The sequence below is a fragment of the Quercus suber genome, unplaced genomic scaffold (assembly GCF_002906115.3).
Source record: "Quercus suber isolate HL8 unplaced genomic scaffold, Cork oak 2.0 scaffold_469, whole genome shotgun sequence".
NCBI lineage: Eukaryota > Viridiplantae > Streptophyta > Magnoliopsida > Fagales > Fagaceae > Quercus > Quercus suber.
This window is the reverse complement of record NW_027069920.1, coordinates 494,824-516,244: the sequence shown is the minus strand read 5'-3', so window position 1 is coordinate 516,244 and position 21,421 is coordinate 494,824. Positions and strand designations below refer to the sequence as shown.

Below are 21,421 nucleotides of genomic sequence, written 5' to 3'. Positions count from 1 at the left end.
CATTAGTCTAACCAAAAGTTGTGTCTATGTTGTAATAATAATAATAATAATAATAATAACAACAACGACAAATCATGTGTCTATTTTTATGGCCTTACATGGTATCATTTTGCATCCAATCAATATATAAGGAGAAATATTTTGAAAAAAAAGATAATGTTTGGTTTGAATTTATTTCTATTAATCCTATCATACATTTCATCCTCTATATGTATTAAATAGCCTAAAGAGAAATCGAATATGGTTACATAATTGTCAATGAAGCAATTCTTATTTCTACACAAACCTCTTCTCCCAAATCATCACCGAAGTGGGACGAGATAGACCGAATTAATTGAAATTTGTCAAAATGGACTGAAATGCCATATTCTTGACAAATAGGGCTCTTAGAAACACCAAAATGTGACTGTTGAGTTTCATAGCAAACTTGAGTTTCACAAACTCAAGTTTTTAAAAAAGTGACAAATCTTTAATTATTTCTCAAATAGTGATAGATCTATACATATTTTGCCAAACAAATGTATTAGGCTATTTTAGCCCTTAATGAGACTGTATGAGTGCTCAGCCTGAATTTTCCTTTAAGCCTCCCATGTGACTAGCTTTTAGACCACTCAGCAGTTTTGTTTTCCAAAGAGTTGAACCTTTCTTGTCCCAAAGCTATATTTGTACCCATAAAACTTCTGCGCCTTTAGAAACACATGTGGCCCAAATGATTTAGTAGTTTTGTGGCCCAAACGGAATTCTTACTCGTTGAGATTTGGGTCTTCAAGGACTATTTTTGCGCTTCATGATTTAGCCCAAATGGTATAAGTGGACAATTTTCCTCCAAATTCTTTTCTTTCTTTCTTCTTTCGGTGTATTAATATGGGTTGGGGAAACTTATTGCATGAGGACATGACAAGGGGTGAGGCGATAAGGCTTCCAACCATTTGCGAAGAAAACATGGTTCTTCACAGCAATTTTTTTTTAATTATTATTTTTATATTTTAAGAAAGGGCCGCAAATTTTTTTTTTTTTTTTTTTGAGAAAAAGGACATGCCGCAATTTGTGAGATAAGAAAAAGACGAAATGGGAACCTTTTCCGTTGATGTAGATATTTAAGTACAAAAATAAGGAACATGGTTAGTTAAATACAGTGTGTGTTTTTTTTTTTTTTTTAAATTTGAGCAAAAATATATACGGTAAATATATAAATGGTTTTAATTCTGAACTTTTGTTTCAAAATATCGACAGAAAAAAATACCGGAAATAGAAAACTAACAATACATGTAGTATGGGTTTAATAAATGTTTATATTTTAGAATTTTGTAACAAAAATATGGAAACACTTGAAATACTACTTTATGTGTATTATTTATTTTTAGTTTATAATTTGTTAAATTGTGTGATTGTGAATAATTGGTCAATAATAGTGAATAATCCACAAATCAATAAATTGCAAAATTAAGTTAGTAGCATGTCCTATATTTGTTCTATTATTATCACATTAAGCTAAAATCTTAGATATCTTTACTTCCGGAACCGTGAGGCAAAGATTACTAGATTCGTAGTTACTAGTTCAGAGTTGTCAGCTTTGGTTCTATAATTTTAATTTTTTTAATATAAAAAACAGTTTTTGTTTTTGAGTTTTACTAATGTATGTGTAAAGATATTAAGAGCAAGGTTAGAGCGGTAGATCAAAGTGAAGTAAGAAGCAAGTGATGTAACAGTGAAGTGGTGCTGCAACAGTGAAGTGCTAGTTGAGTGGAGCAAAGTGAAGCAAGTGACAGTGTAATGCTTAAAACAACATTAGTTTATATATAGGATCTTTGTACAGTTTCAATTCATTCATTCAATTTAGTAATAACAGAAATCTTCTAGAAGCTTTCTCTCTCTCTCTCTCTCTCTCTCAGCTTTCGTAGCACTCCTTTGTTCTTCTTGTTGTTCTCTGTTTTCCATTCTTACATTGTATCAAAGTTTGAATCTCTTTCAATGGCGTCCAATTCTCAACAAGCTTCATCTTCAGCCTCACAATGTGAGCTTTCACCATAGGAGGAAACATAATAGCCCGTTCTTTTTACATCATGGTGAATCACTTGGTGCGATCTTGGTTTCACAACCATTAACAGAGAATAATTATCCTACTTGGGCTCGTGCTATGAAGATGGCTTTGGATGCTAAAAGCAAACTCGGTTTTGTTGATAGATCAATCATTGCTTTAATGGCAGTCACTCCTCTGGAGAAGAAGGCATGGTCTTAGTGCAATTCAATGATTTCTTCTTGGATCTTGAATTGTGTTTCGCCTCATATCACTACTAGTGTGATCAATAGGGACACAGCTCTTGAGGTTTGGAATTCACTCAAGAATCTTTTCTCTCAGGCTAATGGACCAAGGATTTCACAGCTATAGAAGCAAATCTCTACTGTGACACAAGGTGATTCGGCAGTCACTTCTTACTTTACAGGGCTTTAAGTTTCGTGGGATCAATTGCTGAATTTTAGACCTTTGCCTTGCTGCTCTTGTGGCAAATGCACTTGTGGTGTGAATGATAAGATCACCACTCTTCAGCACGAAGATTCACTGATGCAGTTCTTCAATGGATTGAATGATGCTTATTCTCAAGTGCACACTCTAATTCTCATGATGGAACCTATTCCTTCAATAGATAAGGCTTTTTCTTTGGTGATTCAAGAAGAGAGACAATGATCCTTGGGTTTCAATCTGGGCTCATCAGTTCAAACAACTGCTCTTGCTATTAAAAATCAAAGCTTTACTTATGACTCTGGTTTTGCAAGAAATTCTAGCAAGAACTTCAAAGGCAATGCTGGGAAAGGAAGGCCTATGTGCAGTCATTGTGGCAAACTTGGTCACATTAAGGAGAAGTGTTACAAGCTGGTTAGTTTTCCACCAGGTTATAAGCAGAAGGGAAAGGCTCCAATGGCAAACCAGATCAGTCTTGAGGGTGATCAATCTCAGACTGAAGAAACGCAACTATGTAGTGGCAATTTTCCTTTTACTTCTGAGCAGTGCCAACAGTTGATTTATTTGCTTAACACCCATGCTTTCTCATCTAGTTCCTGTGAAGGTATTCATTCAGCTAATTCTACAATCAATCCTGTTTCTACCTCAAGTAATACTTGTCTTTTGTTTGAAGAATGTGTCTTTAAGCATGCAACATTCTGTGTTTGCTATCAATCCTATGAACACAATTGCTTTCAATGATGAAACTTGGGTTCTTAATACTGGGGCTACAGATCTCACAATTCATTCTATTACTTTATTCACCAAAATCACTAGTTCCATATCTACCATTATTCAATTACCTAATGGTGAGAAAGTCACTGTCACTCACATGGGAACAATTCACGTAACATCTACTTTAGTTCTTGAAAATGTTCTTTGTGTTCCCTCTTTCTCATTCAACCTAATATCTATTAGAAAATTAACAAAGTCCTTATCTTGTTGTCTTGTTTTCCTTTCAAATGTTTGTTTCATACAAGACCTGTCATGTTGGAAAACGATTGGAGTGGGTAAATTGCACAACAATCTTTACTTGTTGCAAGCTTCACCAAATTGCACATCAATATCAGGAGTTTCTTCCATTTTGCAGTCTGTTTTTAGTTCACTTGTACATTTTGTTTCCAGTGTTCATGTTGTTTCTAAGCCATATCTTTGGCATCTTAGACTTGGGCATGTCTCTGATAATAAGCTCAGTACTTTGCACAATAATCTTCTTGATGTAATTCAATTTCAAAGCAATAAAGATTGTGTTCTTTGTCCTATTGCTAAGCCAAAAAAGCTTCCCTTTCCATCTTTTAATCATATCTCTCATAATGTTTTTGATATTGTCCATTGTGATGTTTGGGGTCCTTTTATTAAATCTACTCAAAAAGATTACAAATACTTTCTTACTCTTGTTTATGATACCACTAGATCAACTTGAGTCTATCTAATGAAATGCAAATCAGATACTAGACCTTTGCTTGTTTCTTTTTACAACATGAAATGTACTCAATTTCACACTAAAATCAAAGTGTTTAGGACTGATAATGCTCTTGAATTTTTCTTGAACGATTTCTTTTCTGTAAATGGTATTATCCACCAGTGTTCTTGTGTATTCACTCCACAACAAAATGCAGTTGTAGAGAGGAAACACCAACGTATCTTGAGCATGGCTAGGGCCTTAAAATTTCAGTCTAATGTACCTCTTTATCTTTGGGGTGAGTGTGTGTTAATTGCTGTACATATCATTAACAGGTTGCCTTCTCCTATTTTGAACAATGAGTCCCCTTTTGAGAAACTATATGGCAAAATCCCTTCTTATGAACATCTCAAGGTCTTTGAGTGTCTTTGTTTTGCTTCAACTTTAGTTCACCATAGGTCTAAGTTTGATCCTAGGTCTGTCCCTTGTGTTTTTCTTGGATACCCCTTTGGTGTTAAGGGTTACAAGCTTCTTAACTTGTTTACTAAAATGATTTTTATCTCAAGGGATGTGATTTTTCAAGAAAATGTTTTTCCTTTTGTATCAAATCCCTATTCATCTTTCACTCATTCCAATATCCCTTTACCTCATCTGTTTCCTTCAGTGGCTTCACCCCATAATCCTTTGGTTTCCTTTCCAACTTATGATCCTATCATTGATAATATTCCTACATAGGATCATGTCATTCCATTTGCAGATGAGCCTATTTCCACTGCTCCCATTCCTAATATTGTTCCTTCCCTTTCTTCCTCACTTCCTATCCTAGAGTCTCAGTCACCAAATGAGGTTGTTTCTATGCCTAATTCAGATGTTGTTCTTGGTAATCCTGCTATTCCTAATGCAGATGCAGATGTTGTTCCAAATTTAGGTGTTGTTCCTCTTAATCCATCTTTAAAGAGATCCCAAAGGATTTCTAAGCCTCCTTCCTATCTGCAATCTTAAAAATGCAGCTTAGTTCATTGTGATCAATCTACTCACTTCACTTCATCCATCAAGTCAGGTTCCTCATCTACCACCTCAGGTATCAAATACCCTTTGTACACTTATCTGACTAAAAAATTGTCACCATCTTATGCCAATTTTTGTTCCCTCATTACTAACATTCCTGAACCTAAGTCCTATTTTAAGGCTATCAAAAATCCTAAGTCGCAGGAAGCAATGGATGCAAAAATTGTTGTTTTAGAGTCTAACAATACGTGGACTCTCACTCATTTACCTCCTTATAAGAAGGCAGTGGGTTGAAAGTGGGTCTATAGTGTGAAATATAAGTCAGATGGCAATGTTGAGAGGTACAGGCACTTCTGGTTGCTAAGGGGTTTACCCAATAGGAGGGTCATGACTTTACTAAGACCATTTCACCTGTTGCCAAAAATTCTTCACACAAGAATATAAATCTTGGAAGAATAACATCATCCAAATATCAAAATTCTTCAATTTACAAAAGAATGATGAAGGGATCCAAAGAAGACACTAAAACCTCACACATGTCGTCCAATGAAATCTGCTCACTTTCAAGTTATGATCCCTCAAACATCCAAAAAGACCTTCAAAAGGCAGATACTAAGAGGTCGTCATAGAAATACTAACATTCCTGAAGAAGAAAATAGTTGAAGATAAAGAAGCTAGAATCTAAACAAGTCAAGAATATTCCTTAAGCCTAACCAGCATAAAGCAAAATCAGACTTGGGAATGAGGGGCAACTGATGAGTCCAGAAAAATCATTATGGTTGTCCATTAATATGGACAACGTTGCATCATTTGTAGGCCATCAAAGATAACCGCTCAACACATTCAATAACGACCAACAAAGGCCTTAAACTCTCATCAAGACAAAGAACGTTACAATCAAGGTAATAATCACCCTAATTTATGTACAACAGCTATCTAAGTCACCTATAAAAGGGACAATCTGTCTCACTAGCTAAGGTACGTCAAAAACCACTACAAAACATTATCTATATACAAAAGATATGAGCTGATACTAACTTAAGTATCAGAGACTCCCCCACTAAGAACAATCTGGTGGTCTCTTCGTTCAACTCTCTTTATTTTGCAGGTTCTACAAGATCATTTAAAACTCCGGATTGGACGAGTGATCCAACTAACGATTTTGGCATCATCAATACTTAAGATTGGATTTACTAAATATTAACCCAAGAAATTTTTTCAAGACCAATCGTATTGAGTTGATTCACATCATAACAAAATTTATTTGGTTGATACATGGACTTACCAATTCAATATAGATTTAAGATATTTACTCAAATTATTGATAAAAGGATTTTTTTTTTTTTTTTTTTAATTTGTTCCTCTTAACTCAATCTTTGGAGAAATTTTTTTTCAAGAACTTGTTCGATCCCTTTCCCTCTTCCCAAATTTCCAAATTTATCTTTTTTTTTTATTATATATATATATATATATAACTTTTTTGAATTTCAAAGCTTATTGTAAGAAAAATAAATGCCTATCTAATCTTAACAAAAATGAATGAATCAATGAATGAAAGTGGAAGAAATGGAGTTTCATTACCCTTTTTGGTCTCGCACACCAATCATTCCTTGAAAGGTCCTGTACCCTGTATTAATTTTGCTTGACCTATTTTTTCAATATAAATATTGTTTAATTCTGGCTTCCAAAGATACACCTCTTATAATGAATAAATGAAAATCTTTACCTTGTTAAATCAAAATCAAAATCTCACGAGGCAAGTATCCACGTAAACTAAATATATATCCAAGTGTTCCCTTAACCTTCTGAGTTACCTTTCAAGTGTTCAATTAAGGGTCCGTTTGGATTGAACTTATTGTTGCTGAAACTGAAAACTGAAAACACTGTAGCAAAATAATTTTTAAATGTGTAAATAGTACCGTGGGACCCATTTTTAATGAAAAAGTTGATAAAAAATGAAATTTGTGGGTCCGTGAACAGTGCACAAATGCACTGTTCATGGACAGAAGTCAACAAATGCGGCTACTGTTCATGTGAACAGTAGCCGCACAGTAGCGCACAGTTTTGCTTTGCTCCCTCTCACACCTGATGAAAAAAAAAAAAAAAAAAGGTCAAAACGTGAAAATGAAAATGCGCCGTGAGAATAATCTCAATCCAAACGCCCTCTAAGTGGTGCAGAGTCAAATGCTAGACCATTTATTTCTAATAAATAATGCTCCTAAGAAAAATGACAAATTTGTTAGGATAAGGAATGAAAAAGTGCTTCTGTCAAAGAGGCCTGCACTTTTTTTGTTAAAGTAGATACAATTGGTACAATTGAGATTTATTGTTGATTCATTTAGTGAAATTCCATATTTCGTGTATATATATATATATATATATATTTTGAATGTAGAAGACAAAATTTTTATTCATAAGCTATTTGTATAGTTGTTACAAACTCATCCACCAGGACATGCCAGTGGGAGGTACATGGGCCTATGCATGTCTTTGCATGTCACCAGACCAAAACAAATACAACATATTCCTGTGCAGCCTTAAAAGAAAAAACACTTTAGCCTTACAATACGAATTTTAGACTTCAGGAATTCTCTTTTGGCTATGTTTCTCAGTTCGGTTCAGTCATTGGCAGAGTCTCTAGTATTCTTGCAACAGGTTCATTGCTCCTCTCAAGATGCCGCAAGGTTGAGTTTGTTTTCTATCAAAGAGCCACTTGTTTCTTGCATTCCATATGGACCATGATACCATAGCCCAAACCTCTAGTTCTTTGGTCGAGAGCACCTCCATTAATTCTCACACCAGTACATAGAAGTCCTTTGCCCCTGAGCTACGTTTCTTTAGTTAGGAAAGGAAATTAATTCTTTTCCATTGTTTGGATAGCAATTTTCTTTTCTTTTTTATAGAAAATTTCAACAAATAAGGTCTGCTCCTGACTCTTTATTATTAGACCAAGACATCAGTAGAGAAAAGAAAACTTAACTTATAAATTTGATTAAAAAAAAAACCTATTACTAGACCCACATATTTCCTTCTCCCTTAATTTTTATTTTTTTCTATTTACTTCCTTTCCTGTCATTCAAACCCAAGGCAGAGTAAAAGGACCTTATATGCTCATCTTTTTCTAAAGGAGAGAGAAAGAAAATCTGAATCAACAGCACTTTGAAGGCACAAACCCATTTTTCCTTGGTATTCATTCTAACTTCTAAGCATCTCCATGAAAATCCTACCCCAATGCAGAAAACCTTCGTTGTACAACCCAAAAATCACAAAAAAAATCCCATTAAGCCCAAAAACCCAGCTTCACACCTTCTTCATAACCCAACAACCATTGTTAAACCACAACAATGGCAACAACATCAACTACAGCAAACTTCATAAAGCAACCTCCTTTCTTCCACAAACCCAAAACAACAGACAACAAGCAAGCAAGCAAATGACCCCATTGTAGCACCAAAGGCAGCAACTTTAACAAGAAACAAGAGCAAAGGAAGAGAGAAAAGGGGATGGAGCACAACAAAGACAACGCAATATCATTCTTTCTTACTCTGTTCTAAATCTTTCATCTTTCTTTTTCCATTTTTAGCTAAAATCCTAAACTAAAGTTTGGTCATTTTTTTCAGCTATCAACAGAGCACAAAGTAAATAGAGCAAACAGGTAACATCTATTCTTTTTCACAAGCACACATCACGCACACAAGCTGCATTATAGGAAATATACATAGCATACATAGCACACTCACAGATATATGCTCACACACATATCAAAACCCCAAAATCCATTGGCAGATGGGAATTTTTTTTTAGAGAGAAGGGATTTTATTTATATATAAGGTTTAGGTGCAATACATTTGGGAATAATTAAATTCTACACCATGGTTATTAAAAAGTTAGTCAAGATTTAATTTTAAAAAAATGATTTTTTTAAGTGCCCCGTGGGTGTAGACTAGACAGTTAGTGTTGTAATGGCTTTCCCACCATCATTCTCTTATAATATCTAACTAGTCGCAGACTCGTGCGTTGCGCGTGATTATTTTTTTATGGTGATCTCATTATTATTATTATTATTTTGTAATTTGAACTAATTTAATGAAAAGTAATGTATTTCATAATCATATTTATCACAAAATAATTTTTTATTATTGTAGAATTGTTTTATTTAAAATTTGAAACATTAATTCTACTATAGTTGGTTGACTAATTTTTACATCTCTAAGTCAATTAAACACATTTTGCATACTACAGGTAAACCTTCTTTTCCATAAGGGTTGAAATAATGTGTGTAATATTTTTTTTTCAATGGAAGTTAAAAAGAATAAAATTCACCTAGTCTTGATGTTTTCTAAAAACTAAATTTGGAGATTCTCTTTCAATAATTGTGAAAATTCCAACCAATAATTCAGAAGGTAATACATGTTACATGTTCATGCTTCGATTGTGTAATTAAAAATTGGATTTTCATTGTCTTTTAAGTTAATAAAAATCTTACGTATACTTTTTTTTTTTTCAAAAAAAATTTACATATTTTTTTAACGTGGATCTTTACATATACCTTAATAAGTAAACCCTATACATTTCATTTTCTTAGATGCATAAAAAAAAAACATCTATTCCATAATAATAGTGGCTAATTAGTTTTTTCATGTTTTCATTTATAACGTTTCTTACTATTATCATATTTTATTGGCGGTTGATTTTCATAATAGAGGCATTAAATAAGAGTTAAATTCTTAGAACCTTTCATTAGATTTTAAAAGTCATGGTGTGTGAAGAATATAAGCATTTAAGGACTTTTTTTATATTTTATTATTTATAAATAATGTTAAATGAAATGTCAAAAAAAAAAAATTTTGAAATTTTTCATCTTTATTTCTTATATATTTCTATTATTACTGAAGAACGTTTTCCATTTAGTTTTGATAATAAATATGATTTTCTAGATTAGAGTTTGATTAGCATCAAGTTAAAATTTTGTATTATTTTATTTAATTGTTGATTATATGATTTAATTAAGTGAATTTAACGATTTATTTATTTGCATTGTAAAGTTTATAATAACATTCTTAAGGTCATCTTTAATTAATTTTTTTACTCCTTTAGCCACCGGCCTCTTTGTTTTCCAATTAACGGTTACCAATTAATTTATTTAATTGACATTTGATTTCTTTTACTAATCTCTTTCTCTCCCTCTTTGTTAACATCCTACTGTTTTCCCAAATTTGATGATAATCCTAATGTACTAAATATGCATATTGTAACGTTTATTTTTATTTTTATTTTATTCCATTTTGCTGTCATGAAGTTAGTACATCCATAACTATTAGTTATTATTTTATAATATTTTTGATTTGATATTATTATTATTATTATTATTATTATTATTATTATTATTATTATTATTATTATTATTATTATAATAATAAATTTAGTGTTTCTAAAATTAAAAAAAAAAAGATTTTGAAAATTTTCATCTTTATTTCTTATATATTTCTATTATTACTGAAGAACGTTTTCCATTTAGTTTTGATAATAAATATGATTTTCTAGATTAGAGTTTGATTAGTATCAAGTTTCAATTTTGTATGATTTTATTTAATTGTTGATATTATGATTTAATTAAGTGAATTTAACGATTTATTTATTTGCATTGTAAAGTTTATAATAACATTCTAAGGTCGTCTTTAATTAATTTTTTACTCCTTTAGCCATCGGCCTCTTTGTTTTCCAATTAACGGTTACTAATTAATTTATTTAATTGACATTTGATTTCTTTTACTAATCTCTTTCTTTCCCTCTTTGTTAACATCCTATTGTTTTCCCAAATTTGATGATAATTCTAATGTACTAAATATGCATATTGTAACGTTTATTTTTATTTTTATTTTATTCCATTGTGCTGTCATGAAGTTAGTACATCTATAACTATTAGTTTATTATTTTATAATATGTTTGATTTGATATTATTATTATTATTATTATAAATTTAGTGTTTCTAAAATAGCATGTGTTTTGTATTCTCTTTTTCTATTAAGGCTGCATTTGTTTTTGGTGAAAATTACTTCCGGAAATGCTTTTTCGTAAATGCGAGTGTTTGGTTGCGTATCGAAAATAGCATTTCTGGAAATTCATTTCCGTTGACCGTGAGTTAAAGCGGAAATTGCTTTCCCCTTTTATTTTCACTTCAAATGAAATTTTCTGGAAAAGAAATAAAGAGCACGAAGAGAGAGAGAGAGAGAGACTCAGACCGGCGACCAAGCCCCACAAACCGCCAGTGAGAGAGACCAAGCCAGCACGAGCAACCGCTGACCCACAAACCGATGAACCCAGACCCACGAGCAACCGCCGACCTATGAATCGACGAACCCAGACCCACGAGCAACCCATCGCTTCGACCCACGAACCAACGAACCCAGACCCATCGCCTCCTCGATCTCGCCGATCCACGAACCAGACCCATCGCCTTCGACCGCCGACCCATTGCCTTCGACCACCGACCTAGACACCTGTCGCTTTTTCTTCCTCGATCTCTCAGTTTTTTTTTTTAATTTGATTGTTGTTGTTGTTGTTGTGGTGGTGTGGTGGTGATGTTTTGGTGGTTGTGGCTTTTGATTGCCGGAATTTGTTGCCGGAATTTGGTGATGAATTGGTTGTGATTTTGAAATTTTTTGTAACAAAATTTGTTTGGATGCTAAGAAAATAGATGAGAAAATGTGAAAAATTGTAGGAAAATAGCGTTTTCCTAATAGAACCAAACACATGAAAATATTTTCTATAACCATTTTCATAATACAACCAAACACTTGAAAATATTTTCTTTTTCCAGAAAATAGCATTTCCAGAAAATAGATATTTTTCAGAAAATATTTTATGGGAACCAAACGGACCCTAATACACTATAACGTTTTATAGGAATACTTTATAAGAAAATTGTTTATTCCTTTTTCTTTTTTTTTTTTTTTTAAATTGAGTGTTTCTAAATTGATATTTGTTTTGTATTTCATTTTTCCATTGATGCATTGTAACATTTCATGGGAAGACTTTATAAGAACAATTTTTATTTATTGAATAAAATATTATATGTTTAATTTAAAAAAAAAATGAGACAACATATAAATAATTATGATACGGAGGATGTTGCTAAATTTAAATGTTGAATAAAATAAGATGAGAATAAAATAATAAAAATGAAATGTATAGCAATAAACACCATATTATTTTAGTTATGCTATGTAATAAAATAATATTATATTTTTATATACTATCTTTATAATGCAATAACATAACATTTAACCACCAATGAGAATAAAAAAGATAACAACATAAAATATAAAACTAAATCGTATCAAGCTGGATTACCTGTCAATTCCAATTTTAGCAAACTAACTGACTTCTAGTAGTCTAAAACTGATTTCTGCGGTGCATTTGGTGGAGCTTTCAATACTGCATCAGTATGTTTTGAGGGTCATCCTGTTACACTAAAATTAAAAAAGAAATATATACCAACAATTGAAGGAATATATATATATATATATAAAGAGAGAGAGAGAGAGAGAGAGAGAGAGAGAGAGGGAGGGGCTTTTGTGTGTGGAAAAATAGAAATTATGCAAGGAATAAGAGGGAGAGTGACAATTTTATAACATGAGGATAAGAATAAGAAGAGTCAAAAATAAAGGAAGATAAAGAGATAGAATGATATTAATATTAAGAGTAGTGGAGATATGAAAAGTTGAAATAAAATGAGAAAGGTTGAAGAAAGTTAAGATAGAGAATAGTGGGGATATGAAAAGTTAAAATGGAATTGAAAATTTAATAATAAATAAGAATAATTAAAAATAAGATAAATTAAATATGATATTTTGATTGTAATATAATAGAGTTTTTAATTCACTTTAAATGTTAAAAATTGTATAAAAATAATTGGAAAAAAATTGATAATGACATGGCTGCTAACGTGGCTCAATAGAAGCGTAGCAACATTAAATGCTACGCTTCAGCTTTTAGTAATATATAGATATAGACTAGTCGCACACTCGCGTGTTGCCCGTGATTATTTTTTTAAAGTTATCTCATAAATATATATAAATATATTATTATTATTATTATTATTATTGTTGTTGTTGTTGTTTTACTTTTGTCTATGTAACTTATGTAAAATTTTTATACGGTAAAATTATCCAAATCATGCTATTTAATAGGATAATATTATATTCTTTATAATGCAATAGGATAATATTTAACAATCAAAGAGAACAAAAAGAAAAAAAAAAAACTTAAAACACAAAACTAAATTGCATCAACTCAAAGTAGAGTTCTTAAAAATACAAAAAATTAATAAGCTAAAGCAGAGATGCAAGAAAAAAAAAAAAAATCCACCAAAAAATTGAGAGAGAGAAATAACCTTTTTTTGTGAGGGAAAATTATGCATAGAAATATAGAATAGAAAAGATAATGAAAATTTTATAATAAGAAGATAAGAATAATAAGAAAAAATAAATAAATGAAGATAAAGGGAAAGATGAAGAGTGATATTAAGGTAGATGGTAGTGAGGAGATGAAAATGTGAAAGGAATGAAAAATGTTGAAGGAAGTGTAAATGTTAAAAAAAATGGGTACGATTTTATAAGGAAATTTTTATTTATTTGTATTTAATTAAAAGATTATATGTTTAATTTTTTTAAAATTAAAAAAAAAAAAAGAAGAGAAAATATTAATAATTTAATGATATGGAGGATANTACATCCTACATGATGTTCATAAATTATAATACAATATTGAAAGTTTGAAACTAAAATTAAATAAAAGATAAGTTTGAAATTAATGTTTTTTTATAAGCATTTTAGCTCATATTAGGTCCAACTTCGAACCGTTTTGAACTGAATTGAACAGAATTGGACCGACTCGGGTAGCGTTAGAAAAAAAAATCATCAGTGGACGCGCGTGTAGTCGCGTCCACGGCCGCATGGTGTGTCCACACGAATCCAACTTGAGTGTGTAGGCCAAAATGGTCCACCCGTGCTTCCTTAATATTTAGTTGGTATTGTGTTGTTGTGTGAAAAGTGTTTAATTGCAAATATGATTGAATTGCTTTATGATAGAGCATAAATTTTCTGAAAGCCACTTGTTTTGCTATCTCTTTGTTTCTTTTTGAAAGCCACTTGTTTTGCTGTCTCTTTGTGGTGATTATTTTAAGAAACACTAATGCTTGTAACACTTTGATTGGTAGTACATTAAAGCCTTGTAAAAATGAGAAGGATAAGAAAATAATAGAGAGGTGAACCAGACTGACAAGTCCACAGTGATAAACAAAGATTGGTAGATCTTTTTACTAGCGGTAGGACATACAAGGAGGAACAAGAGGAAGGGAGGATTTGGCACACCAAGCTAAAGACAGAAGTGGATGGGACGGTTCAAAGGATGTTGCTCCAGTGTTGATCCCAATCCAAGACACTAGCTAATGAAGGCAACAAGAAGAGCCATACAACAGGAAATTATAAGAGGTTTCACAAACAAAATGCTTCTGACTGATGACACATTATCCTGCTAAATTCTATTAGGGCATCGCCATACAGAATGAAGGGAATCAATTTTGGAAGAAGATATCAACCATTGGAAGGATGCCAGAATAGTAATAGGGTGCTTAGTTGTAATTAGATTACTGTTGGAAGAAGACATTAAAGAAGGAAATGCATCTCAATGATGTTCTAGGAATATTTTATCTACTAATTGTCAACCTAACTTCTTGTAGAAACAAAAGGTTATGCCTCCTATGGAAACTAAAAATTTTAGCATTTCACATGCCAAAAAAAAAAATTAAAGTCCTACTGTAAACAAATATAATATCAAGAAAATCCAAAATTTTCAAATTGGATTAAAATTTGGAGAGCAATCACTTTTGCATCACCAAAAGATGGTTTATTCAATTTTTTGTTAAATAAACCGAATAGAAGATCACTTGCGGGAAAAGTATTAGTTAAGGACAGTTTGTTGTCTTTATCATAAACACACTAAACATGAGGAATATGGTAGTGCCATACAGGATAATAATAAAAATGCCCAAATTCAGAATTTTAGAGACAGTTTTTTTTTTTTTTTTTTTTTTTTAAAAAAAAAAAACAAATAACTTACAAATCATAAACACACTAAACATGAGAAATATGGCAGTGCAGGATGAAAACAAATGTCCAAATTCAGAATTTTAGAGACAATTTAAAAAAAATAAAACCAAATAACACCTAATGTAACTTTAACTCGACACTTTTGATTTAATCAAACATAATTTAACTTACATTAAACAAAATCTTCCCAAGTCCTCCAATTCCATAATCTCTGCAAAAAACCAAAAAAAAAATCTTAGTAATTAATATTAAACAGAACATCTTATAAGACAAATAATAAGAAATGACTAAAAGATGCCGAACCAAATCAAGGTTATGGAAAAGAAAAACAAAAACCTGATTTTGTTGTGAACAAATACTATGTTATAAGTAATCTAGCCACCAAAATGGGCCCGAAGTGCATAGGCGTTGCCAGCACCACCACCATCACCATCTCCACCACCATCGACTATATCTTCATTACTAAAAGTGAAAGCTGCAAATCTTTTTTAATTATATTATTTTAAGGAAAGGTGTGGATCTTGTGAGAAAGAAAGTAAAACATGCATGATGTTTTAATCATGCATTAGTGGGGTCTCTAAAGGATGGCTTCCACCTAAAAACAAATCTCTAAAGGATAAGAACTGGGTTGGGTAACACCTAATCCGGCCCCTTTTCTATGAGGCCTATAGCCTACCCACCAAAAAAACCATCACCGTTCATGCTAATCCTAGACCCTTTTATGAAGAGTTGAATTCATTTGTTTTTGGAGCTGTGCTCTTTATTGTGTGTCCCAAGTTAAGACCCAACTAAAATTGAAGGCTTGAATCTACAGTTAACAGGCTCAAAGGTTCAAATGGGTTTATTCTTTTTCTTTTTCTTTTTCTTTTTCTTTTTGTGGATAAATTACAAATTGGTGTGACGGTAGCATTGCTATGACTGAATTGACTAATTTAACACAAAAAGTGTAATCTATCTACTCACGAGGAAAGATCATGATAACTGCTAACTTCTTGATATCTAACAATGTGTGGTATGCTTTGCAGAACTTATTATTATTACAAATTCTAGATGTTTCCTATAACATTACCTCCCCTTTTATACGCACTACCATATTACACACATCTCATGAAACAAATGTCACTACTTTGCATTTTCATTGACCCCCCTCCGCCTGGGGCCTAACTCATATACTCCCTCCGTCCTTAATTTTTCGGCCTCTATTACTATCAATAAATAAATTTCCTAACATATTTTTTTACGTTATTTAAAATGTCAATGCCCCTCTTTCAATAAAGTTTAAATTAGGGAGCATAGTTTTGGAAAATTTTACCATTTATGTAAAAGATAACACGTCAAATAATGTTACTCTAAAAAGTTAGATTTTCTAAACAGGCCTAATAAAATGGGATGGAGGGAGTTAAATAAAAAAAATAAATAATAAATAATTAAATAAAACTCAATTTGATTCAATTAGTTTGGCCAAATTATGACCAGCAATTATCCTACAATGTAGACATATAATGTTATGGCCAAATACACACACATGCACTTTTTTTTTTCTTTTCATTTCCTTCTTTTATTTTCAAGCCACATCCAAAGGAACTGGTAGGTTGTGTTTGGCAATGACTTAAAAAGCCAGCTTATTTTACTATTTAGCTTATTTTTTATACTATTCATAGGTTTTACTGCACTTTTCGGTACTATTTATGAGTCTCACTATACTATTTCAACTAATTTTTACCTTTATCTATAGTATTTTCAGTAAAAAGTTTTCAATTTCAACTAAATAAGTTATTTCCAAATAGACACTTAACATGATTAGTATGGAACTATGGAAGGACCTTATACTCAAAGTTTAGGATTCACTGAATATATAAATTGCACATTGTATATGTGTAACTCTTAGCGTGATTTAGCTTAAAAAGCTGTTCTAATATGTTGTTTTTCAAATTTATATCTTTCTTGGACTCAGGGTTCTCTTCTGTCAGTATTGAGACAATTTGCTCGCATAAAAAGTGACAAGCAATCCATATCTGTCGGATTTGTTGGGTATCCCAATGTTGGAAAGTCGTCGGTTATCAATACACTTCGCACAAAGAATGTAATATTTCTCTTCTCCTTAGCTGCCTATGATGTGTTATTCTTCTACAGCGGCTAGTTTAATTTAAGGGCATGCAGGCACACACATAATCATATATACTAGGCCTGTTTGTATAAACAAGGATCTATTCATATATTTATTTCTCTAAATGTTATATTTGATATATTATTGTAGTTTGATCATTGAATCATAAAACAGAACTTAAATAATTTGGTTACCTTTTTTGCAGTGCAAGTAGATTGCATTTAAATTTGGACTCATTTTACTTTTAAATTTTTTTTGGATTTATTTGTGATTTGTTCTGGTTATGCTGTAGTAGACTTTGAATGCCCCATAATGTTAGCATATGAACATGTTATTTAGAATTAAGATATGTTGCCTGTCGTACAACATCCTCAACCTCCCTACTGTGTGCTTGCGGTGGCATTCTGCCAGGCTGTAGCTCAACCTACTGCCTGAAACACATGCATGAGTGTGGAACTATGTTTTGGGAGGCCAAAATAAGAAAACATAATCAAATTCCTGTAATAAGCTTTGTGCATTTTGTGATGGTGGTTTAAAGCTATGAATTTTTTTTTTTTTTTTTTGGTCAGCACAAGTTATTTTGTCATGTAAAATCTATGCAATTCTGCTAGTGTCTTCTTTGATTAAATCTTGATCTTACATTGCAAGAATATTTCTTTGGATGATTCAAATTACACATTACATACACATTTTACCATTACTATCAATACCAAGAAGCTTGCCAGCAAAGGACATTGGTAAAGAGTCCCATTCTTAGGATTTATATCCTTGTGTTCCTTCTTGAGGAAAGACAAAGTTCAATATTTCTTATCCATAAAACAAGAGAAAGTCCAATTGATCTAGTCAAGAGAGAGAGCATCCAGTTTACTAATACGAGAAAAAAAAAAGGACTTTAATTTTAATGATGTTTGTGATCTATAGCTTTTATGTGACAAGGTTGTGCTAATGGTTTGGTTCACTGACATACTTGTGTTCTTCTTCAAAGGTTTGCAATGTTGCTCCTATTCTTGGTGAGACTAAAGTGTGGAAGTATATTACCCTCACAAATTACCCTCACAAATAGGATCCATTTGATTGACAGCTCTGGAGTTGTTTATAAGAGCAGTGACTCTGAAACAGATGTTATACTTAAGGGTGTGGTATGTTCTAATTATGTGCTTCCATGATAAATTTTAACCAATTTTGAAACATTGATTTGCTGATGCTATTGTTATAATTATCCTTATTTGTTCTTAATTATGCCTTTGGTTTCTAAACTGTAGAATACAGGAATGTGCCATTGAAGCAATATCATCATGATTGAGTTACATTATGCAGTAAAATTGTAGTCAAACCTGTATTATATGTGCCATGTGATTGGGCATCATATTCAAATTGTCTTCAGCTAGATTTGAAATTGTTCAGGGTTAATTTAGTTTATCTCTTGAACTTTTTTCCCCCTAGACCCCTAAACACTTTGTGCATGAGGAGGTGTCAATTCAACTACAAGGTCTTTGGCTTAACATTTCTAAAATTAGTTTGCTTTTATCCGTGTTTTGGGTGTTTGAAGTTTTTTTATTAACTTTTTTATTTTTTTATTTTTTTTTATTTTTGAGATGATGTATCTTTTTTACTTGACTATGAGAATTCGGTCATCATGTTAGTAAATTAATCTTACCTTATTGTTGCATATTATATATGGGGCTAGCCTATTTTGATCTTGCTTTGTTATATAAGGACTCCTTCTCCCTAATGATTGCTATCTTGCCATGTTTTGGTGTGCCTTTTATTTTTATTTGTGGTTTATATGTTTGAAGTTTTTGTATTAATTTTAATTTTAAATTTTAGATGATGTATCTGTTTTACTTGATCTATGAGAATTCGGTCATCATGTTAGTAAATTAACCATACCTTATTGTTGCATATTATACGTGGGGCTAGCCTATTTGGATTTTGCTGTTATATAAGGTCCAATTCTCCCTAATGATTGCTATCTTGCCTCTTTATTTTATTGGATCTGTAGAGAACTCCATTGTCTCTCTCTTTCTATTTCATATTAATGCTTGTGTGTTTTTATTAAGCAAATTGGTATTTTATGAGTCATTTATATTGTTTTTAATAAGGATTTTGCCCTTGTTTCCAGGTACGTGTCACGAACCTGCAGGATGCCTCTGAACACATTGGAGAAGTTTTGAAACGTGTGAAGAAGGAGCACTGGGAAAGAGCATATAAGATAAAAGATTGGTGCGTCTCTCTTCTATAGTTTTAATTTTAATAAAATATTATGTCATGACTCTAACGATACATTCTAGGGCATTCTGCCTTTCCAAGTATCTCTTGGCAAGAGGTCTTTTTGCACTTATTTTTGGTGGGAACTCAAGATCTCTCCCTCCATATAATAAGGGAGGAGGTGCCAGTTGGGCTAGAGCCCATTGTCAAGTGGTCTCCTTCCACTTTGATTGTCCTGGGCTTTCGTTGGTGTTAAAACTGCAGCTGTGAGCAAAGTACTAAAACTTAACAACATCAGAATTCATTCTTGCTTTTTATGTTATACACCGTCATTTCTTGGGTCTTCATGGTGTTAAAAATACCAAATATTGGATATTAGATATAAAAGTCACATGGATCATTATCACTGATTGCTATCAATGGATTTTAGGTAATAGTTATCTTGAGTCTGGCTTTAGTGAATTTGACAAGAAGTAAATACAAAAAAGGGTGCAGTTCAACATGTTCCTTGGTTTTTATTCTAGGATTTTATAGCGTGTATTATTTTGTTTGCTTGCTTTGTCTAGGCTTCTGAATGAGACTCTTAATTCCTTTATTTGCCTGTTTTTCTTTTCGTTTTTTTTTTTTTTAAGAGAAATATACAACATTGTTTGCAGAATGCTAGTTATTTGTTTGGTGGTGATCTCAAGAATGATGATAATGACTTTCTAGTTCAGCTATGCAAATTGACAGGAAAGCTTATGAAGGTACAATTATATATATATATATATATATATTATTTTTGATAAGTAAGGTACTTGTATTAGCTATAACGCTTAATGGTGATGTTAGGATACCACTTTTGTCGAATGCTTGCAATTATTCTTCAATTCAGCTTGATATGATTTTTAACAAGATTAGAAGACTATTGCCTTTTCTTATGTGTCTTTGAGGTTCTTTTTTTATAAGTAATTTCATTAAAAAAGAACAGGAAGGGGCACAACCCTAGTACATGGGAAGTATACAAAAGAAGAGCCAAAAAAAAAAAATTGCTATAGTATTGAAAAAACTTCATATCAGCTTGGAAGTCAGCAAGGTTTTAGGTGGTAAAAGAGGTGAAAGTCAACATTCACTCATAGATGAGGAACAAAAACTTCAGATGTGCCATGCCCTTTCCCTCAAAAGTACGCCTATACAGTGTTACTCAAGCACAGAAAAATTGACTCCCAAGCCTCTTTACTATCATGCTTACCCCTTTCCAGCATGTTAAGTGGGCAATCACTGAACCCAGCATTACCCAACTTACCTCCAAGAGACATAAACAAGTGTCCATAACTCTGACGCCGTTGAACGTTGAATGGTTAGCATATGTGCTATTAGATTTATATGTACAACACCAATCCATTAATGGCAACTCGGCTCTTGATGTTGTTACTTTTGCTTTTGAAATTAACAGTTGTGCTTCATTATTGACACTACTATGTTACAAATGGGCTGTCTAGCTAGGGTGGTGAACCTGAGTTGATGACTGCGGCAAAAGATGGTCCTCCATGACTGGCAGAGAGGTAAAATACCCTTTTTTGTGCCCGCTCCACGACAAGAAGACAAATCGTCAGATGAACCCAACGTTTTTGGTGCTGACCAAGATGAAGTGGGTAGCAGTCAGGCATCTGCAGCAGCTTTCAGAGCTATTGCAAATGTTATTTCCTCCCAGCAGCAAATGTCTGTCCCTGTTCAAAGGGATCTCTTCAGTGAGAACGAGTTAAGGGGTGACACAGACAAGCTGAAAGGGTGTGAAAAATTCAAGCTGGTCTAAGATGCCAAGGGTGATACGCATGAACTTTGTCCAGCAACCTAGGATGAGATTGCCGGTCAGCTTCCTGCTAGTTAGTCATAGGTTTTTTGCGGAGGGATTATCACTTTTTGTAGTCTGGGCAGTTTTGTATGTCTAAAATAAATTTTGTTTATGAGTATTTATACCTGGGAGCTTGTCTTAATTACAGATTATGTGTGTGTATAGCAAAAATTAAAAAGCCAGCTTATTTTTCTATACAGGTCATTTTTGCTACTATACATGGATCTCACTGTACTATTTCAACTAAATT

The 21,421-nt window shown here is 32.3% G+C and overlaps 1 long non-coding RNA gene and 1 pseudogene across 1 annotated transcript; one reads left to right on the top strand and one right to left on the bottom strand.

The window, feature by feature from the left end:
* Positions 1–7,514: 7,514 nt before the first annotated feature.
* LOC136062936 (uncharacterized) lies at positions 7,515–15,490 on the bottom strand. Its single transcript, XR_010624670.1, has 3 exons — positions 15,359–15,490; positions 15,194–15,233; positions 7,515–7,745 (listed from the first exon to the last, which is right to left on the bottom strand). It is a non-coding gene; the product is annotated as an uncharacterized LOC136062936 (long non-coding RNA).
* Positions 15,491–16,925: 1,435 nt separating this feature from the next.
* LOC112038151 (nuclear/nucleolar GTPase 2-like) lies at positions 16,926–21,323 on the top strand (annotated as a pseudogene).
* The last annotated feature ends 98 nt before the right edge of the window (positions 21,324–21,421 follow it).